Below are 22687 nucleotides of genomic sequence, written 5' to 3'. Positions count from 1 at the left end.
CTAAGTTTTAGTCCCGGTTTGGCACATGGTTTTAATCCTCTAGGAAGTTTTAAACAAGTGCACATTCCACTGGTTCTTCACTCTCTTCCACACAAACACACACACACACACACACACCTGTGTTGTGCTGATGCTGTAGACTGGGTTGGGTGAGGATTTGTGAATGGAGATGAAGGTGAGATAAACAAGGATTATGGTAGGGGAAGGGAGTGCACAGGCAGAGAAACAACATGGCCTAGAAGTGGGAGAGACAGCAAGGGAAGGACCTAGGAATGTGAGACCAAGAGAGCTTCCTGTGATGAAAGTGTGGGTAACAGTAAGTTGCACAGAGAGAAATAATATGTGAGGATAGGGAGAGGACCAGAAATAATTGAGGGAAAAGGAGGCCACTAGGAAAACACTGTGGCTAAAGTGTCAGTGTTTCATAAACATGAATCAGATTAGCATGAAGAGACCGAACCGGTAAGGGATCATAAGCATGTGACATATCAGGCGAGAGAGGGGATTGGGGCGCAGATGGATGAAGAATAGGGTGAAATTGTGGCTGTAGGGATTGCTGAACTCTAGGTTGTTTACTCATCAATGCAGTTCAGTGAAGGTGATGGTGGAAAATAGTTTTATGGCAGTGGAGGGCAGGTAGTTACAGGGAGAGGGAGGGGGTTTACCAGTGAATACCGATGCACAGATTATGAATCAGTCTTTGAAGTCAACCATGTTGTCCCTCACAGGTATTCTCCACCACTTGGTGGCAAGCCTTGGCTTTGATCATTCATTTGGGTGGAGGGATTGTTTGGTAGTCAGACCTGCATAAAAGTCTGTCCAGAAGTTGCAATGAATTTGGTAAAATGAACTGCTACTTTCACAAGTGGTTTTGTTTCTGACATTGTAAGATATACTTGTTATGACTAGAAAATGTGATAGGCAAAAGCATCGACAGGCCTTGCACCTGGATTACTCCCATACACGTGACACAAGTAGCAAGCTGTTTGAAGTAGGGTCAGCATAAGAATGGAACATGATATTTCAAAAGTTGAGTAGGTAACAGAATACCACTAGGTAGTAGATGAGAAAGGCTTTTGTGTGGATATTTATTATAACGTGTGATGGAAAGTAGTCAAAAATCTGCCAGAGAGTGCAACGTAGCAGTTCAATCCAAGAGGATGTTGGGTACTGAGAAGGGTGCTCCCTTCCAGCATTTTAGTAGTGCTGGTTGAATAGTTAAAAAGTGGGGGCCTGTTTCCACTCACTTTTTTTTCAGTTCATAGATGCATGAATGTTTGCCCCTACTGTATACTAAGTAATCTCACTCTTGCCCTTCCTCTCTTCTATCCAACACTAAAGCATTGTTTATTATTTCACCATATAGAGTTTAGTTCCATAATGATGTTATAAACTTTCAAGGATGATGGATAAGGGTAAATGTAATGCCAGAAATGACCAAGTCGAAAGTTATCACTGAAAATCACTGTGATGTATCTGACAGTGGAATACATGTTCTGGTACTGTTGTTGCTAAGGTTGTAGGGTAGGCAACATTCAGAGGTAATAGTACAAATCAAACAAGAAAAAAGTCTTGAAAACATGAGCTCTAAGAGGCATACATTAAGAGCTGTGAGCAACTACATCTTCAATACTGTGAAACACGTTCTTTCTATTGCAAGCTCTAGGGTTTCCATATTTTTGGAGGAGGGAGTATGAACCACAATGGGACAAAATGCCCAGCAAATAAGACCACTAAAATGCTATGGACACTTGTTCTGTTGAAGAGATGGGTTTCATGGTACAGTATGGAAGATGAACAAATGCTCATAGCTCTTAAGGTATGCATTTTGGAACCCATGTTTACTAAGCATTTTTTGCTTTTTTGTTTTGGTGCATACAACTATGTCTAAAAGTTGCTTCCTCTTCAACCTTAGCAACAGCAGTACCAGTACATGTATTCCATTGTCTGAGGGATCAGAATGATTTTTGCTTATAACTTTTGACTTGGTCATTTCTGGACCAGGACTGTATTCCTCAGATTGGTACATTTATGCTCCCCCATCTTTCCTAAAAGTTTTTAACTTCATCACGGTCTACCTCTCTCTCTCCCACTGTGTTCCTAGTCTCTCTCCTCTGACCCTAGGTCCCCCCCCCCCCCCCCCCCCCCTTTCTCTTTGCTATTCCATCCCTCTACTCTTGTTAATATCACCTGCTTCATTTAACACGATGCATGACACTAATGAAGTCTCAGTGCTAGAACTTTTGTAAGGCTACAGTTGGGTGCTCAGCATACTCCTTTGATGCTAGTTATGCTTGTAACTGGTAATGTAATCAGTAAAGCGATTGCCCCAACCATGAAATCATATGAAATTAATCAATGAAAAGTCATGTACTGGGAACTACTGCAATCTGGGTTGACAATAGGGTGTTAACAAACATGACAACATGGGGCCACAGCTCACATAGACATAATAAAGATAGGTTTGATTAAGTTACAGAACGAAAGTAAAGGTCATACTAGAGTTAAATTTATTTATGCGGTTCTCCTACTTGAAACAAATGAATGATAATTAGGTTAAGTGTCAGTTTGTCAAAAACTGCCATGTAACATCGCACCTCCATTGCTTTTTTCAGAACTGATGCCAATTTATTTGTGCTGCAACTTGTTTTAGCACAAATACATCAAATAGATTTTTAAATTAGACTTTGAAGCTAATTTTTCCTTTCACTTTGTTTGGTCATTAAGAGTGCTGCGCCCATGGCACATATTATATGATGGGTTAGTGTGCATTGATGGCAAGGCCACAATCTTTTTTAAATACTAACACTAACGCGAAGGTTCCACATATTTACACAATTTTCTGGTGTCTAGGTGAAGTTTCATCAGTATTAAATATAAACAAAAAGGTATCAGCTCTTAATCTCTCATTGACAATTGGTTAGTATACTATCCAAAGATTTGAAAGTGGCATTGCCATGAAACTACCTCTTATGCATGGATGGCTTCTTACTCAAAAAATATTCATACACAAAACAGTACACAGGTCACTTATTTAACTTTTGAGCCTATTAAAGCATAACTGTAAGTTTTTTAGTCCTTTGGATTTGTTGTATAGTCATTTGAGATGACATTCATAAAATTGATTGTAACATGTATAGTCAAAACACTTGTGTTGCTGTACAAAGAAATATGAGGACATATTGTAAATGTTGATGGGTGTATGTAATACCTTAATTCTGATATACATGACACTGACATTTGACTACAAGTGAACAAACACAAGGAAAAGTATGATATAATATTCAAAGATTTATGTACTATGATACTTAACACAATTAAAAAACATAAAGAAACACACAATAAGATATGAAAAGATTTCTGTATGATACATACAAACTGCAACACTGCAGATGCCTCAAGATTATTCAGTCAGTCAGTCATCTTCCTCAAAAGTTTTTGCTACAGGCTTACAGACTAATCTCTGAAAATACATCTAGACTAACCAGCATCACATTAGGGCATAGGCATATGTGTGTGTGTGTGTGTGTGTGTGTGTGTGTGTGTGTGTGTGTATTACTCAGAGCTAGCAAGTTTTATTTCTTTCATGTGCTCATCGACAATTCAATGTTTCTGTTTTTTGCTGAATATTTTGTTATATTTGACCTTTATTTGAATACTAAACCACTCCTCTCCCACAAGAGAGTCATTAAGCATTGATATTTTGTTCCACTTTCTTCCACTGCTCACTGTTCAGCTTTTTCACATCCAAATTGGTTTGTCCAACTACTGTATTTACCAAAATTCTCCTTACATACCAAATGTACCATTTAGTATATTTCTCCTTGATATAGTAAATGCATGAACAACAGTGCCATGTGGCCAAAGACGCCAACATCACACATTATATGCGGAATCATGAACCTGAGTGAGAACACATCCGATGACATATGTTATCTTAGTAATTCAGACTCAAGCTGTAGCCTTGTTATATTTCAAACACAATTCAAAATGCTATTCATACTCTTCTCCATTAATCTATCCATTACTAAATTTGCCTTAATAATTACTTTAATCAAGTCTTACTCATGGGCTATTGCTTCCCTACACATATTTCAATACTCTGCCTATTGCTTCCTCCTTATACATAACCAAGCACAACTCTCACATTGCTGGCCGCAGTGGCTGAGTGGTTCTATGCTCTATGGTCACAGATTTGAATCCTGCCTCGGGCATGGATGTGTGTGATGTCCTAAGGTTAGTTAGGTTTAAGTAGTTCTAAGTGATAGGGGACTGATGACCTCAGATGTTAAGTCCCATAGTGCTCAGAGCCATTTGAACCATTTTTTTTGAACTCTCACATTCCTACACTGGGTGGCCGTACTGTGTACACACTGCACAATATTCATGGTTAGCTTGATTACATGGTGCACTGTGCCCAGTCAAATCACACTGAGTTCACATAGTAGGATGCAGCCTATCTGCTCCTTGTGAATTCCCCTTGAGCTGGCGTAGCTTCTTTTTTAAAATTTTGTTTTACACATCTACAAGGTGTACAACTTTGCTTCCGCCATTTGCTGATGGTTGGCGACAACGGTAAGTAGCAGTCGAAAGAAATAGATTGCAGATATCAGGCAGTTATCTTGGACCTCACTCAACATAACCTCATTCAAACATTAGCTGATTTGTGTCTGCATCATAAAGTTGTTCTTGATTGAAAATGTCAGTTTACAAGCCTATTTCTCGTAATTTGTGGGAGGTGTTACTGTTTTGAAGAAAACAGCGGCTGAGTCTCATTGAATGCTCTCAAGTAGGTATGGTAAGGACGCTATTATTGACAGAATGTGTCGTGACTGGTTTCAACGGTTCAAGAACAGTGATTTTAATGTCATAGACCGGCATAGTGGTGGAAGAGAGAATTTTTCGAAGATGCAGAATTGGAGATATTGCTGAGTGAAGACTCACGTCAAACTCAAGAAGAATTGGCATGATTAGTGGGAGTGACACAGCAAGCCATTTCAAAATGTCTCAAGGCTATGGGCATGATTTAGAAAGAAGGAACTTGGGTCCCATGTGAGCTGAAACCAAGAAACATTGAATGGCATTTTTGTGTTTGTGAACAGTTGCTTCAGATGCAAAATTGGAAGGAATTTCTGTATTGCATTGTGACTGGGGACAAAAAATGGGTTCATTACGCTAACCCTAAATGCAAAAAATCATGGGGATATCCTGGCCATGCTACCACATCGACGACCAAACTGAATATTCAGGGCTCCAAAATCACGCTCTGCATTTGGTGGGGCCAGCTCGGAGTTGTGTACTATGAGATGTTAAAACCAAGTGAAACAACCACAGGTGCTCATTATTGAAAACAATTGATGCGTTTGAGCAGAGCATTAAAAGACAAATGACCTCAATATGGTGAGAGGGACGATAAAGTGATTTTGCAGCACGACAATGCTTGACCCTTCGTTGCAAAAGAGGTCGAAACTTACTTGGAAATGTTAAAATGGGAAGTCCTACCCCACTGGCCATATTCTCCAGACATTGCTCCCTCTGGCTATCGTCTGTTTAGATCAATGGCGTATGGGCTGGCTGACGAACACTTCCGAGCTCATAAAGAAGTCACAAATTGGATCGGTTTGTGGATTGCTTCAAAAGATAACAATTTTTTTGATGCAGGATTCATACACTGCCTGAAAAATGGGAGAAAGTAGTGGCCAGCAATGGAAAATTCTTTGAGTGATACATGTGTACCCAATTTGTTTCATTAAAGTCTCAGATGTTTTAGAAAAAATGGCGGATGCAAAGTTGTACATCCTGCAGTTCTGAAGGACCAAATTGAGGAGCATATCTCCAAAGTCATGGAACATGTCAGTATATGAAATTACAACAGAAAAGTAGTAACAGGTAAAATAAAATGTTTATGAACCCAAAACAAGTCAAGCCGTACGTTTAAGTAAACACAATCACAATGTAACATAAAGATCAGGTTAATTTTTCATGGGACTCCTTGACATAATACAAGGAGTGACCCATGAGGAATTTGTTCAGTTCTGATTTGAAAGTGTGTGGATTGCTGCTAAGATTTTTGAATTCTTATGGTAGCTTACTGAAAATGAATGAGTTAAGGAAGTGCTATCCAAATGTCCAAATGCAGATTGAATTTCTGCCTAGTATTAACTGAGTGATAGCTGTTAATTCCTAGGATTAAGCTGATATTGTTAACAAGCAAATGACAGTTCAAAAAAAAATGTTCAAATGTGTGTGAAATCTTATGGGACTTAACTGCTAAGGTCATCAGTCCCTAAGCTTACACACTACTTAACCTAAATTACCCTAAGGACAAATACACACACCCATGCCCGAGGGAGGACTCGAACCAGCCGCACAGTCCATGACTGCGGCACCTTAGTCCGCTTGGCTAATCCCGCGTGGCCAAACAACAGTAAATAATATATGTATTGAGAGGCCAATGTCAGAATATCCAGACTAGTGAACAGTGGTCAACAAGAGGTTCCCAAACTTACACCACATATTAACCAAACTGCCCGTTTCTGAGCCAAAAATATCCTTTGAGAATGGGAAGAGTTACCTCAAAATATAATACCATATGACATAAGCAATTGAAAATAAGCAAAGTAGACTAATTTTCAGGTTGAGTGATCACTTACTTCAGATACCATTCGAATAGTAAAAATGACAGCATTAAGTCTTTGAACAAGATCCTGAACATAGGCTTTCCATGACAGCTTACTATCTATCTAAACACCAAGAAATTTGAACTGTTCAGTTTCACTGATCATATGCCCATTGTGGGAAATTAAAATGTTGGTTTTGTTGAATTGCGTATTGGAAATTGTAAAAACTGAGCCTTACTGTGATTTAGCACTAGTTAATTTTCTACAAGCCATGAATTTATCTCATGAACTGCACTACTGGAAACAGAGCCAATGTTGGACACAACATCCTTTACTACCAAGCTAGTGTCATCAGCAAACAGAAATGTTTTAGAATTACCTGTAATACTAGAGGGCATATCATTTATACAAACAAGGAACAGGAGTGGTCCCAACACTGATACCCTAGGCACCCCCATTAGACTGTGCCCCACTCAGACTCCACATAACAGTCATTCTCAACATGGTGAATAATGACCTTTTGCTGTCTGTTGTTAAAGTAAGAGGTGAGTCAGTTGTGATCTACTCCCCGTATTCCATATGGTCCAACTTCTGGAGCAATATTTTGTGATCGACACAATCAAACGCATTAGTTAAATCAAAAAATACACCTAGCATTCGAAATCTTTTGTTTAATCCATCCAATACCTCACAGAGAAAAGAGAATATGGCATTTTCAGTTGTTAAACCACTAAAGCTGAACTGTACATTTGATAGCAAATTATGTGATAGAAAATTATCAATTATCCTTACATACACAGCCTTTAGCAAACACTGATGGCATAGAAATAGGTCTAATTGTCTACATTATCCCTTTCTCCCTCTTTATAAAATGGCGTTACTACTGAGTATTTTAATCATTCAGGAAAGTGACCATTCTTAAAGGAAAAATTACAAATATGGTTAAGTACAGGGCTAACATGTGCATCCCAATACTTTAATATTTTGCTAGGCACTCCATCATATCTATGAGAGTCCTTAGTCTTCAGTGATTTAATTATTGACTCGATCTCTCCATTGTCAGTATCACAGAGAAGTATTTCAGACATCATTCTCAGAAAGTATTTTCCAGGAGAGTTATATGATTTCCTGTAGCATCTAAGTTTTTATTTAATTAACCAGCAGTGCTCAGAAAATGGTTGTTAAGTACTGTACATATACCTGACTTATCAATAACAGAAATATTTTTACTGTGAACTGAATTTGCTATTCTGTTTGCATACCACATACTCTTTGCCTTCCTAATAACAATTTTAAACACCCACAATGCTGTTTGTAATGGGCTACTGTAGCTTGATTGTGATTACTTCTAACATTTTGACATAATCCCCACTTTGTTCTACATGATATTCTTATCCCATTAGTCAGCCACCCAGTCTGCCTTTTACTGCTAGTAGCCTGTTTGGAATTTTCTAATGGAAAGCACCTCTCAAAGAGCATGACAAAAGTGTTGAGGGAAGCATTATATTTGTCACCTATGTTATCGGCACAATAAATATCCTGCCACTCTTGTTCCTTAACGAGGTTTAAAAAACTTTCTATTGCTGTTGGATTAGCTTTCGTACATAGTTTGTAATTATATGTAACATTTGTTTGAGTACAAAAGCCTTTTAGTGTTAAAATTTGTGCATCATGGTCTGAAAGGCCATTCACCCTTTTACTAACAGAATGCCCATCTACTAATGAAGAATGAATAAAATTATTGTCTATGGCTATGCTGCTGTTACCCTGCAGCCTGGTTGGAAAAAACACAGTCTGCATAATATCATATGAGTTTAGGAGATACCAGTATTATTTTTCTTGCACAATCATATACAAATTTACTATTGAAGTCACAACATATAACTAATTTTTGGTACTTTCTATAAAGTGGACCAAGAACCCTCTCTAGCTTGAGCAGCAATGCTCTGAAGTTGGAGTTAGGGGACCTCTAAGCAACAAGAACTAGAAGTTTAGTTTCACTAAATTCAACTGCCACTGCACTACATTCAAATACACTATGTGATCTAAAGTATCCGGTCGCCTGGCTGAAAATGACTTAAAAGTTCATGGCACCCTCCATCGGTAATGCTGGAATTCAGTATGGTGTTGGTCCACTCTTAGCCTTGATGACAGCTTCCAATCTCGCAGGCATACATTCAATCAGGTGCTGGGTGGTTTCCTGGGGAATGGCAGCCCATTCTTCACAGAGTGCTGCTCTGAGGAGAGGTAACAATGTCTGTCAGTGAGGCCTGGCACAAAGTCGGCGTTCCGAAACATCCCAAAGATGTTCTATAGGCATCAGGTCATGCCTCTGTGAAGGCCAATCCATTACAGGGATGTTATTGTCATGTAACCATTCCGCCACAGGCCATGCATTATGAACAGGTGCTTGATCATGTTGAAAGATGCAATCGCCATCCCTGAAATGCTTTTCAACAGTGGGAAGCAAGGATGTGCTTAAAACATCAGTGTAGACCTGTGATGTGATATTGCCATGCAAAACAACAAGGGCTGCAAGCCCCCTCCATGAAAAATATGACCACAGCATAACACCACCGCTCTGAATTTTACCATTGGCAGTACACATGCTGGCAGATGACGTTCACCAGACATTCGCCATATCCACACCCTGCCATCAGATCGCCACATTGTGTGCTGTGATTCGTCACTCCACACAACATTTTTCCACTGTCTAATTATCCAGTGTTCATGCTCCTTACACCAAGTGAGGCGTCATTTGGCATTTACCAGTGTGATGTGTGGCTTATGAGCGGCCAGTTGACCATGAAATCCAAGTTTTCTCATCTCCCGCATAACGGTCATAGTGCTTCCAGTGGATGCTGATGCAGTTTGCAATTCCTGTGTGATGGTCTGGATATATGTCTGCCTATTACACATAACAACCCTCTTCAACTGTCGGTGGTCTCGGTCAGTCAATAAATGTGATCGGCCTGTACGCTTTTGGCTGTAGGTGTCCCTTCACATTTCCACTTCATTATCGCATCAGAAACTGTGGACCTAGGGATGTTTAGGAGTGTGGAAATCTCGTATACAGGTGAACAACACAACTGACACCCAATCACCTGACCACGTTCAAAGCCCGTTAGTTCTGTTGAGCACCCCATTCTGCTCTCTCACGATGTCCAGTGACTACTAAGGTCACTGATATGGAGTACCCGGCAGTTGGTGGCAGCACAATGCACCTAATATGAAAAACATGTGTTTTTGGGGGTGTCCAGATACTTTTGATCACATAGTGTACCTGTTCAGTGCAGTGCTGTGATATGTCTACAGACTCAAATGGAATAATGTTTTTTATGTACATGGCCACTCTTTCACTCTGCAAAGAACTCCTTGAAAACAGCCAGGTAACCTGTATCCCAGTAAAGGAAGACTCTTAATTGTCATATTATTTAAGTGGTGCTCTGTTATGACAATAGTGTCAGTGTCAACATCTACAAGCAGTTCACTAACTTTATCTCTAATGCCTCTTATATTTTGTTGAAATACGCTAATTCCTTCTCTACTTGGATACGTGACCTCCTCTGAAGGTGATCCCTCTGTTAGAGGGACTTTATTTAAGCAGTTGTATGTATCAGCTGACTTCAGTCTAAAAAAGGTGCGGCTCTGACACCAACTACTACAGAAATTTTCCATGAGTGATCCCACCACGACCCACTACACTGTCACCTATAAGCTTTGCCAGCCTCCCCTTCCCATACCTATTGAGGTGCAGTCCATGCCTAGTGAAACCCATTCTATTGATAGACTCACCTCTCACTACTGCCATTTGGGCCATGCCCTATGCCATCAGAGCCTTCACCAGCCCCATGTTAACACACCTAACAGAAGCTTTAAGAGGAGGCTGATCATGACGATGAAACAGCTGCACGAAGTGCACATTAGTGCCACCATTTTGAGTAGCTATCTTTACCAGGTCACCACCTACATCATATTCCCCGTCCCTATCAAGACTGTTCCCTGCTCCACCCACAATCACTACCTGATCCTCTAATGTAAAGTTCCTACATAACTCCCGTATGCTGTCAGTGACCTGAGCCAACCCTGGACTAGGCTTCACAATGCAGGTGATCTGGTGTTCACTCCCCAACACTTCCTGCAACTGCTGGCCCACACCTCTACTGTGCAAGCTACCTAGCAGCAGAACTTTCTTCTTTCTATTAGAATTTACAACTGACTTAGGCTTCCTAACTCCTGAGGACTACTGCATGTTTCGTACACCTACAGCTATGAGAGGTTCCTCTCCATTCAACTTTGACAGTTGGTCAAATTATTGCATACATGTAAAGTGCAACTGTCTGAATATCTCCTCCTTTCTAGCTGCCTTCTTACCAACTGCCAGTTCCTATTCCCCACCACCCTTCACCCTCATCAGCCTATCTGTTTTCTCCTTTGCATCTTGTAACTGCACTTGAAGGACACAGATCTTACCCTCCTGCTCCTCTATCAACTTATTTCTGCTTTCTGCTACAGATCCTGCATTCCCAGGAGAGGAGGATGTCACTAGAATGCCCACTGGTGTCACCACTGCTTTCCCATCCCCCCCTCCCCCATCCTTCCCCTTCCACTTTGAACAAATCCCACACCATAACCCACTATTCACAAACCTACAACAAAACCCACTCATGATAAATTTTAACAGTTACTGAAGAAACTTAATGTCTGCTTTACCTAAGTTCAATTACAATGGTAGAACTATTTAAAGAACTAACGATAGTGATCTAGAAATTCTCTCTGTACTAAGAAAGCAACAACCTTTCTTAATACTACTACTCCACAACTAATACCACCACCACCAAAACTTCACACAATTTCTTAGCTAAAACCAAAAATTGAAGCGGCCACTGGAATACTAATTGAAATTAAAACAGTAAAGCAGTCTCCTGTACCAATCTCATGCAAAATACTGGATACTGTCACAAATTGAGGGGGTCCCAGCAAGAAAATGCCAAGCCACATTTTTATGCTTTTGAGATAAAGCCATATTAATATTTGAGCAAATCCTCAAATCACAAGAATTATTAAATTTTGGTTGAACTCAAGTAATATGTTTCTCTGGTGTATTTTATTTTGTGTTATGAGACATAATATAAATATTTTAAACTACATTAATAGAAACTAATATTTTAAAATGAGATGCTTGGCACTATGTTGAACAAAAAACGTAACCCATATTAGACAAATATTTTTACTAACATTGTAAGTGCTTACAAGAAAATGTTTATTTACTTTCTTTCTTAACAGACAATGTTTGATTTTAAAAATAGATTAACAATGACCTAAAATATTTATTCTACACTTTCTTCTCCATTATCTTCATCACTAACAGCAGCAGGCAGCAAGTTGCGATAAAAGTCATGGTAGATTGGTGGAACATAATCCATTACCTTCATTATATCATCCAGTTAGATTTTCTTAATTTCAATAAGTTTGTTGTATTTCGGTCTTAGAGCAATGGTACTTGTGTTCCCTTTCTTCCTTGTAGATACGTCTTCAAACTCCATGTTCAACCCATGGGTTGGTTTGTTCAGATCTGAAGCATACAGCCTCTGAGAATTTAAGCTGAACACCACTAACACATTGTTTCCTATTAGTAGTAAGCAGCGCATTTTTCAGTCCTGTCAAAGAAATCACCACTTTCCATATGTATGACACTGAACTTGTGTTTACGGCCACAAGAAGCAATGATTTCTCTCCAATGTGATGGAGAGTATACACTGGATTGTCCCCTCTGATATTTCTCAGTTTTAGCAGAGTATCTCTCAGAGGGCAAGTAAGTGTGTCCAGGAATAATGAAATAATGCTCAGTTTCTTCAAACTGCTTTGTGTGGATCAGATAACTTCAAACTGCCATTATATTCCAGTTCTTATTCTGACCCCAACAGTTGTCAGAAATTAAAGTAAGTTTTTTTTTTTGCAGAGATGGGTGTTGCTTTCAAATATTTGAAGATACAGCTACCAATCTCATCACTACCTCAGTCTGCAATACTTTCATCCCATACAAACATATGTCCAATATTCTGGCTACAATCACGTATTCCAACATTATATGTCCACAGTTTTCTGGAGTAGAAGGCAACAGAGAAACTGAGGTCAGGAGTGGGCAATGTTTGTTGCAAATCTATGGATATAACATGTATATTAGGATCATGCTTGGACAACTATGAAAATTCACTTAATTCGGACTTCAAAGATTCAGCAAAATGCAAGTGCAATCCCATTTTTATTTGTGTAGCAGACTTCTCTTCTTCTGCCCCATTTTCTGTTTTTATCTGGAGGGAGTTGCGTTTTTTACATGTATCTACTGCTGGGAATTTAAAGCCTATGTTATATTCTTCAATAATATTTTTCTGTACTTACTTTCAGATACTGCTTGTAGGTTTGCATCCTTGCAGTACTGAGAGTAATTTTCATACAGCTGTGTGATATTCATATCACTGCCTAAGTAGACTCTTTCAGGATTTTGTGAGCTGCTGTAATGAGAGCAGTACTTGGGAATGGACATAATATGAGCAGGGACACCATTCACTGCATCATGGTATAAGCACTAGGCCTTGTTTACCAGGAGGTGTTCCATCTTTAATTTTTATTCTCAATATTATATTGTTGATATGGCCTCTGTGATTGTGCAGGCCATGAATACTCATAAATGATTTTTTACAAACTCTCACTGACTTTCTATTAATCTTTGCTCTAAAAAATGAAAATACTGTTTGTGTACCAACTTTCTGGACAATTTTTCGTGTATCTCCATTTTACAGACCATGCTTCTATACTGCCAAAGAGGTAGGCATTTAGCTTATTAAAATCTCCCAAGGCCCAAAATCCAGTGTACACATTCTTTATCCAACTGAAAGCATTTTAACAGACACTTACACATTTCTCTTAGTATTGCTGCTGCAACAGGATTACCGGCAGTAGATGTATATTCATGACCTTTGTTTCTTCTTTTTTTATTCCTATGAATCTTTTTCATGAGACACACCCTCTTTCTTGATCTTTGTTGTTTTGGATGACATTGGAATTGTGCAAACAATATATTTCATGTGAAACGGTGGCAAAGTGCGAGGGGCATGGTAACTGAGGCTGGATTATCAAAAGATTTTTAGGTAGATGTGGTATCAACAGCTGTATATTTGAACAGTAGATCACCTACAAAAGCATTATGGAATAAAACCCCCTATGAGATATGGGAAGGAAGGAAACCTGACCTAAGCAATATAAGGGTTTTTGGGTGTGATGCAATGGTGCACATTCCAAAACAACTAAAAGGAAAATGGGACCTGAAACCTGAAAAGTATATTTTTGTAGGCTATTGTGAGAATTCAAAGGGCTACCGATTAATGGATCCATTGACTAAAAGGATTGTTACAAAAGAGATGTGGTATTCTTTGGAAATAGAAAGGTCTCTGAAGAGGGCAAGACTACTAAGCTTACTGCACCTAGTCCCAAGAGTGAAACCTTACATCAAGAAAGAGAAAGTGAAGAACAGGAAGAGGCCAGTCAAAGGCAAATGGAGACTTTTTATGATGACAATGAGTTTGAGGATGAACAAAATGAAGAGAACAATGTAAGGCATTCTTCTTGCATACCAAAACCAAAAGAATATCCAGATTTTGAAATGTATGTAGCCCAGTCTTTTAACGATGAGCCAGCAACAGCAGAAGAAGCAATGAGCGGCCCAAACTCTCAAGAATGGAAAGAAGTGCTGGAGAGAGAATTGGAATCTTTATCTCAGAACAAAAACTTTGAATGGGTAAATATGCCAGCAGATAAGAAGCCATTACAGGGCAAGGTGGGTATTCACATTAAAGAGCTCTGAAAATTCATCACCAAGATATAAAGCACGACTCGTAATAAAAGGATATTTGCAAAAAACAGAAACTTTTTCACCCAAAGTCAAGTATCTTTTAGCCTTGGCAGCCAAATGAAATTTAACAATTCATCACAGGGATGTAAAAACAGCATATTTAAATGGGAAACTGGAGGAGGAGATATATGTCATCCAAGAGAAGCTATGAAACCCAGATTGGAAACGGAAAATATTTGACGTTTGCAAAAAAGTATTTATGGACTTAAACAGAGTGGACATTTCTGGAATCAATGTCTACATAAAACTCTAATAAACATGAATATGAAGCAATCTATGGCAGATCCCAGAATATACTATAAAAGTGAAAGAGAAGGGATAACAATAATGGCAATATGGGTGGATAACTGGCTGAAAATGAAAGTCAAATGAGAATTTTTAAGAAACAGCTGCAAGCCAAGTTTAAGGTGCATGATTTGGGAGAAGTTAAACATTATTTAGGTATGCAGATTACTAAGGATGCAGAGAGACAAGAATTGAGAATAACTCAATCATCATATACAGAAAAAAATCTTAAAGAAATTTGGCATGAGTTATTGTAAACCTATAACTAGTCCAATGGAAGTAGGAGTAAAGTTAAATATAAATGAGACAGATGTGGAATGTGATAAGAATGTTCCATATTTACAAGCAGTAGGGAGTCTGTTACATCTGTCTCAAATGTCACGACCCGACATTGCTTTTGCCACTAATGCAGTGAGCAGATATTGCACAGACTCAAAGGAAAAGCACTGGAAAGCTGTGAAAAGGATATTCTGATACCTAAGAGTAACTTCAAACAACAAATTAAGATACCATAGAGAAGGTAATGCAAAACTAGAAGGCTACAGTGATGCAGACTGGGGAAGTGATTTGGGAGATAGGCACTCCACTACTGGTTGCTGCTTTAAATTAATGGGAGGCCTCATTTCATGATCCTGTCAAAAGCAAAGAACTGTTGCATTGAGTACTGTAGAGGTTGAGTTTATGGCGCTGTCTTACCCCACACAGGAAGCATTGTGGCTAAGAACATTAATATATGAAATAGAACCCAATTTAATAGTGGAACTCATAACGATCTTCTGTGACAATAAAGGAGCCATTAATCTAGGTAAAATGATGTCACTAGTGCTAGAACAAAACATATTGATATAAAGGCACCATTTTATTCGGGACCACATAGAGCAACAGAAGATTGCCGTGGAATATCAGTGCACAGAAGACATGTTGGCTGACCTTCTGACAAAATCCTTGGACAAAGATAAGTTTGAAAAGATTTATCTTGTGAAGACAAGCCACAAAATATGCGTTCAGAGGGGGGTGTTGGAATTGTGTGAACAATATATTATGTGTGAAATAGCGGCAGAGTGCAGTGTTTGAAATATAATAGACCTCTCTGGTGCTATTGTACGCTCTGAGTTTTATGTATGTAATTAAATGTTCCTTGGTTGTTGTGTTCAATGTATTTTACCTGGAAGTGCAAATATAGTTATGGGCAGTAAATGTGTTTTACTCACTATTACTTATTCACCTGTGTTGACTGTAACAGAGGCCTACTGAATGTCAGTCTCTCATCTGATGCTTTTTTTCTTTGTGAAACAGAGTTACTGTTATCCTAACAAAAGGAAATATAAGTATAGAGATTAAAGGAATTTTGTTGTAAACACTTCATAATAACAATCTATTATTTCAAGTGTTTATAGTATTCAAAATACCTGTTAAATTTTAAATGAGTTTAGATTTTGAATCTTTAAGTCAAGAAAATGGGAAGCAACAATTTTGCTTTTAGCATATTTTGATGTACATATAAAATTAAGAATCCTAAATGGAGTGAAGTAACACATACTGTAATCATTTCATAAAGACAAGTAAATTAGTATCAGAAACATGTCTCATAAACAGAAACCCACACTTCATGCAACTGGCAAATACGAGAACAATATAATGCCAAGAAACATATACCTGAGTTCACTTTCTGATATTAATTCATCTTCAGAACATGGTAAATATTCATAATGAGAACTAGCATCTGTGTCTTCATCAATGTTTTCTGTAGAAAAGTTCAGTTTCTTTCTGGAAGCCGTTGTCCATCAAATTCGTTGTGTTGCTTGACATTGACTTGATGGTACAAAAGATACGTAAAGCATCCAGGCAAGATCAGAAACCTAAAAACAGTGTCATCTCATCAGATTTTCACAGAACCACTTGATGCCATGATCTGCAGTATAACTCATGGTACAAAATGACACAGTCAGTTTCATTTGTCCAAAAATGTGACTTGGCACTTTCTTGCCGGGGCTACCTACATTGCTGTTGCTATCCCACACACAAATGTCCAAAAAGTAACAACCAAAAAATTTTAAGAACTGTTATTTAGTTCCCTGCATGCAATAAAACACAGTAAATTCTTCCAAAAACATCACAAAAACCAAACATAAAAATATCTCCCCAAAAGTCTTCAGCAGTGAAACAAGGAAACAATGCACTTTACTCACTAACCTTTCCTGTAAAAAAGCGCAAATTAGTAGAGAGCAAGCAACTTAAATTTATTTTATTCATTTTTCTTTGGTTATTATTAAGGTTTTCTTATCTAAAATGGAAGAAAATAAAATGCTTGAAATTGTAGATGACTGCACATTTGGAGTTAGCAGTGAAGAGAAGCACATGAAAACAGTGTCACAGAAACCTTATTTAGGTGACATATAAGGCAACTTTGTATGTCATAAAACTGCCAGGGTTCTGAATCCTGAACCAAAGTCCACAAGATTTTATGTGAGACTATGGTTAGGTACTCAGCATACCCTTATGATGCTAGTAAGACCCATAGCTGGTGACCTAATTGGTAGGGAGATCACTTCACCCATGAAATCATGTGAAATTAATTAATGAAAAGTTGTGCAATGGAAACTATTGCAAACTGGGTTGACAATAGGAGTGGCCCCAACAAACACAACTTGGGTCCATAGCCCACGTAGATATATTAAAGATAGGTTTCAATCAAACAATGAAAACTCCAGGTAGGAATATCAACAATTTAGGAAAAGATAGATTGCTACTCACCATAAAGAAGACACATCATGTTGCGGATAGGCACGATTAAAAGAGATTGACATGTGGCTTTCAGCCACAGACTTCGTAAGTAAAGAGAGACACACACACAACATTCACATACAAGCAAGCACACCTCATGCACACATGACTGCCAACTCCAGCATCTCAGAGGAAATAGTGTGTGTGTGTGTGTGTGTGTGTGTGTGTGTGTGTGTGTGTGTGAGTGTCTTTACTGATGAAGGCTGTAGCTGAAAGCTATACGTGGGTGTCTTTTAATCATGCCTGTTTGCAACTTGACTTGTCTTCTTTACGGTAAGCAACAATCTCTCTTTCCCTACATTGCAAAAAAAAAAAAAAAAAAAAAAAAAGTTTCATCAACATTGGAATGAAACTAAAGGCCACACTCAAGTTAAATTTGTTTACAGAGTTCTTGTACTTTAAATAAAGGAACAATAATTCAGTTATATATCAGTTTGTCAAAAACTGCCACGTAACACAATGTAGCTGTGTACGTATACATGTGAGCTGAGTTGCCATTTTTCATTCCATGTTTATCTGCGTATCTACCATGATATATTCCACACAGGATTTTCCAGAATCATATTAAAATACTAAGAGTTACTTTAGTACTGTTTATTGCATGAAAGGTCAGTAATAGCTAGAGAACTAGCTCTCTTCAGAGGGTTATGCAGGACTATTGCTTTGGATCTTCAAACATTTGCTATATCTGAAGCTGCAGTTAACAGTGATATTAACTTTATATAGTATGGAAGTTCTGTGAAAAGACTGTCCAGAATTCAATAAAAAATATGTAAGCCATGGTAGTATTAAATGTATCCTAAATGAAGAAGACAAATTTATCAACACACTGAACAAGTAAATATTCTGTATCATTTACATTCTAGAAAAAGTTTATGGTATTAAGAAAAGTTATTAAAAAGATGAAATGAAAATAATGCTTCTTTGCAGAGTGTAGGGGAACGATGCAGGAGACCCGCACCGCTTTACTAGGCAAGGTCCTAGTGGAGGTGGTTTGCCATTGCCTTCCTCCGACTGTGATGGGGATGAATGATGATGATGAAGATGACACAACAACACCCAGTCATCTTGAGGCATTAAAAAGATCTGGAAACATATTACAACAGAAATTAATGATGCTGATAATAAATTGAAAGCAAGTAAAATATTGTGAAGTGAAAGACAGTACAACTAGAAAGTGCACAGTTTAGCAAGGATCATTCTGTTACAGATAGTTCACAAATTGAATATATTCTTAATAATTGCATTCTATGCATGGCATCAAAAAAGACAACCAGTGCAATTTAATGAGGATGAGGTCATATTGACAACGTCATTTGACAAAAATTTAAGCAATTAGTGGTGTTACTGATATATTCCAGTGATAGTAATGGAATTATAAAACTTTTCAAATATGAAAACTTGTGTGGTTTTGATAGTGTTTAGAACAGCGTACAGAAGACTTCTGATACTTTAATAAATTATGTCTATAGTGGTATATATGAGGGACAGTCAAATTAAAAGCTAACACCCACCACAAGTAACAACCACATGCTTTGAGATATTTATCCCACTGGGAGATGAGATGATCAATTTCTATTTCCTAGAAAGCAATCGGCTACTGACATAGCCATACTGACATAGCCACTCCCACCCTTGCACTTCCTCATCTGACTGAAACTGATGTCCATGCTTGTCTTGCTTCAGGTCACCAAAGATGTGAAAATTGTATGGGGAAAGATGCAGGCTGCGTGGTGGATGTTGCAGTGTTTCCCAACCAAATCACTGAAGTGTAGCCTCTGACCAATTGGCAGTGTGATGGAGGGCATTATAATCTGACAGGATGTTTCTGTCTGACAGCATTCTCACTGTCCAATGGCAAATGGCAAAGCCAACAGTGGAAACATCCCACATCTCCCACACCAAAGAAATCCAAAGCTTTTCACAGTAGTTCCAGTGATGTCACAATGATCTTCTTGAACTGCAGGGGCCTTCTGCTCACTGAGATACTTGAGTGTGGAACCATAATGAATGCACAGTCCTATGAAAACACTACATGAACTGGGATGTGCCTTAAAGGCAAAATGCTCAAGAAAGCTGTCAGACAGAATATGATGACCTCAAGATGAAAAATGAAGAAATGATAAAAAAATTGTTCAAAGCAGAAAGTGATCTACCTGTGTGTTCATGCGATTCACATGTGCAAAATAATCCCGTTACAGGTAACTGCAAAAGTGTGAACAAGGATCACGTCTCCAGTGCCCTATTCAAGAAATCAAATAATAAACACATCATCAGCAGCTCAAAAGGTACTGTACATACATCTCTTTCATCAGGTAAAACTATGTGCCCAAAAACAGTGCAGGTAAATCCCGCGAAATTATCAATCGATAATTTTCAAAATAAAGTGGAAGTAAATACGAACCTTCTTGGTAAACAAAATTCGTGTGTCAAAAATTTCAAAGCTATTGTATTGGGCGACAGCCAAGCCCGCAATGTATCTAAATTCTTAAATGAAGATGTAGACTTCGAATGTTTAGGTTATGTTTATCCCAAGGTCAGTGCAAACTTTGTCCTGAAAAACATAAACCAAAACTCTGCCACAACAAACACATCTGATATCGTGATAATTGTAGCAGGAACAAACGATGTTGCTTGCAACAACAGTCAACACCTGATAACTACTTTAAGAAGGAAGTCACCTTGTATTATATCTAAAAAAGTGTTTCTGGTTGACGTGCCATTCAGACATGATCTTCCAAATTGGTCATGTGTGAATGTAGAAGTAGCAAGTACTAACTCACAGATACATAAATTATGCTCAAAATACACAAATGTTACCTTAATAAAAGCAAGTGAGATCTATACACACAAAATGGATTTCACCTTAACAACTTAGGTAGAAATGAAATCGCTAAATTCATAACAGAAACTGTAAAGAAAACAAAAGTACAAAGTAGGCCCGCAATACCACTCGGCTACAGAGAACTGAACATCACCCCCAATGCTACTGTTACATCCGACAGGTCTCACGAAAATTTGGTACCCAAGTGCAATAATGATTTGGATCATACCAACATCAGAGCTCAATTCAGCACACCTAATATAGATAAAACTAGTGACTGCTTGTCACAGCTGCCTATTCCTGCAATAGTTAACTCTCAAAGGAAATCTTTTTTAGACTAAAGAACAAAAAGAGTTACAGAGTAAATGTTGTACCCAGTAATGTGCCAGAGTCCCACTCACTTGAAAAACCAGTGTACTCACACAAAAAGTCAGAATTTTGTGTTTTCTTCCAGATTATGCAAAGCATAAGAAACAAAAGTTTAAAACTACAAATATTTTTAGAAAGCTTTAGAGACACTATAGATGTGCTTTGTATAGCCGAGCATTGGCTTAAAGATAATGAAGCTGCCTATTTTTCCCTTCCAGGCTTTGAAATGCTTAACAATTTTTGCAGAACTAATAAAAAGGGAGGTGGCTGTCTAATACTTGCCCGAGATAATGTAGAATGTAATCCATTACTTATAACCAAGCATATGAACTGTGAAAAGCATTTTGAACATGTCACAGTAGAAGTTAAATCTATTAAGCTTTTAATTATATGTATCTACAGACCACCTGATGGTAACATACAAATATTCACCTCCAAACTAGATATGCTACTACAACAGTACAGTTTAAGATATTCCAGTATTATCTTATGTGGAGACTTTAATATAGTTTTCCTAGTAGAGTTCACTGCTTCGCCGAAAATAGTGAATATATTGAAATGTTATAACATGATAAACTTAAACAAAAAAACTACTAGAACAACTAATACCAGTTCCTCTGAAATAGATGCTGTTTTGGTTAACACTGACATGTCATCTGTCTGCAAACTAGACAACATCTCCAACAGTATATCAGATCACAGCTGCTTGATACTGAATATGACAAGTTGCAAGATGCAAATAGACAGACAGAACCTCCCCAACAGACTTACAAAAGATAGTAAATAATATAGCACATTTCTTACTTTTGCTCCATAAAGCTGACTAGAAAGGTGTCTATTGTGCCAGCAATGTTGAGAGAAAGGCTAATGAATTTATGAGTATCTTGCAATACTGCTATGAAGTGGCATTCCTAATTAAACTTACAGCTAAAAAATACACATCTCAACTGTCCAATAATAAATGGTTAACACCAGGAATAAAAACCTCTTGCAGAAATAAGAGACTACTATATGCCTACAGTAAAACTATAAACAGTGAGGTATTCCATAACTATTACAAGCAGTATAAAAGAATTCTAAACAAGGTAATTCATGAAGCAGAGAAAATGTATAATAGGCAATTCATTATCAACTCGAGTAATAAATCAAAAGCCGTGTGGAGATTGATAAATGAAACAGCTGGCAAAAAAGACAAGACACACTCAATCACCTGCATTAAAGATCAGGATGGTGTTATCACTTACCCTAAGCAATTATGTGAAATATTTAATGACCATTTCACAAAGATTGGTGACAAGTTTTCTTCTTTAATCAAGACTCCTGCACTCACTCATCACTCAGATTCAGCAGTATTCCCACAATCAGTTTTCCTTGACCCAGTCACACCAAATGAAATATGCAATATTATAAGGCAGAGACCAAACAAACATTCCTGTGATCTTGATGGTATATCTGATTGCCTTTTAAAACGAGTCTGTCATCATGTGTGTGAACCACTGTCAGATATAATAAACTGCTCTTTATCATCAGGTCAATTTCCTAGAATTTTTAAAGCAGCAAAAGTTATTCCTCTGTTTAAAAAAGCGGAAAGGAGTGATGTAAACAACTACAGACCCATCTCAGTCTTATCAAGCTCATCAAAAGTCCTCAAAAAATCAGTATATGACTGTGTTATAAATTTCTTGGAAAGTCCTCACCAGTTTGGGTTTAGGAAAGGGAGATCAATAAATGGAGCATTATACTCATTTTTAAATGAAATCTACAGGGCACTCAATGATAGAAAACACACAACAGGTGTGTTTCTTGATCTCACAAAAGCTTTTGATCTTGTCAACCATGAATTACGTTTGGAGAAACTACTACATTATGGGATCAGGGGATATTGTAATGACT

Source organism: Schistocerca cancellata, chromosome 1 (genome assembly GCF_023864275.1).
Source record: "Schistocerca cancellata isolate TAMUIC-IGC-003103 chromosome 1, iqSchCanc2.1, whole genome shotgun sequence".
NCBI classification, from domain to species: Eukaryota; Metazoa; Arthropoda; class Insecta; order Orthoptera; family Acrididae; genus Schistocerca; species Schistocerca cancellata.
Note: the sequence above shows the minus strand (reverse complement) of the source record.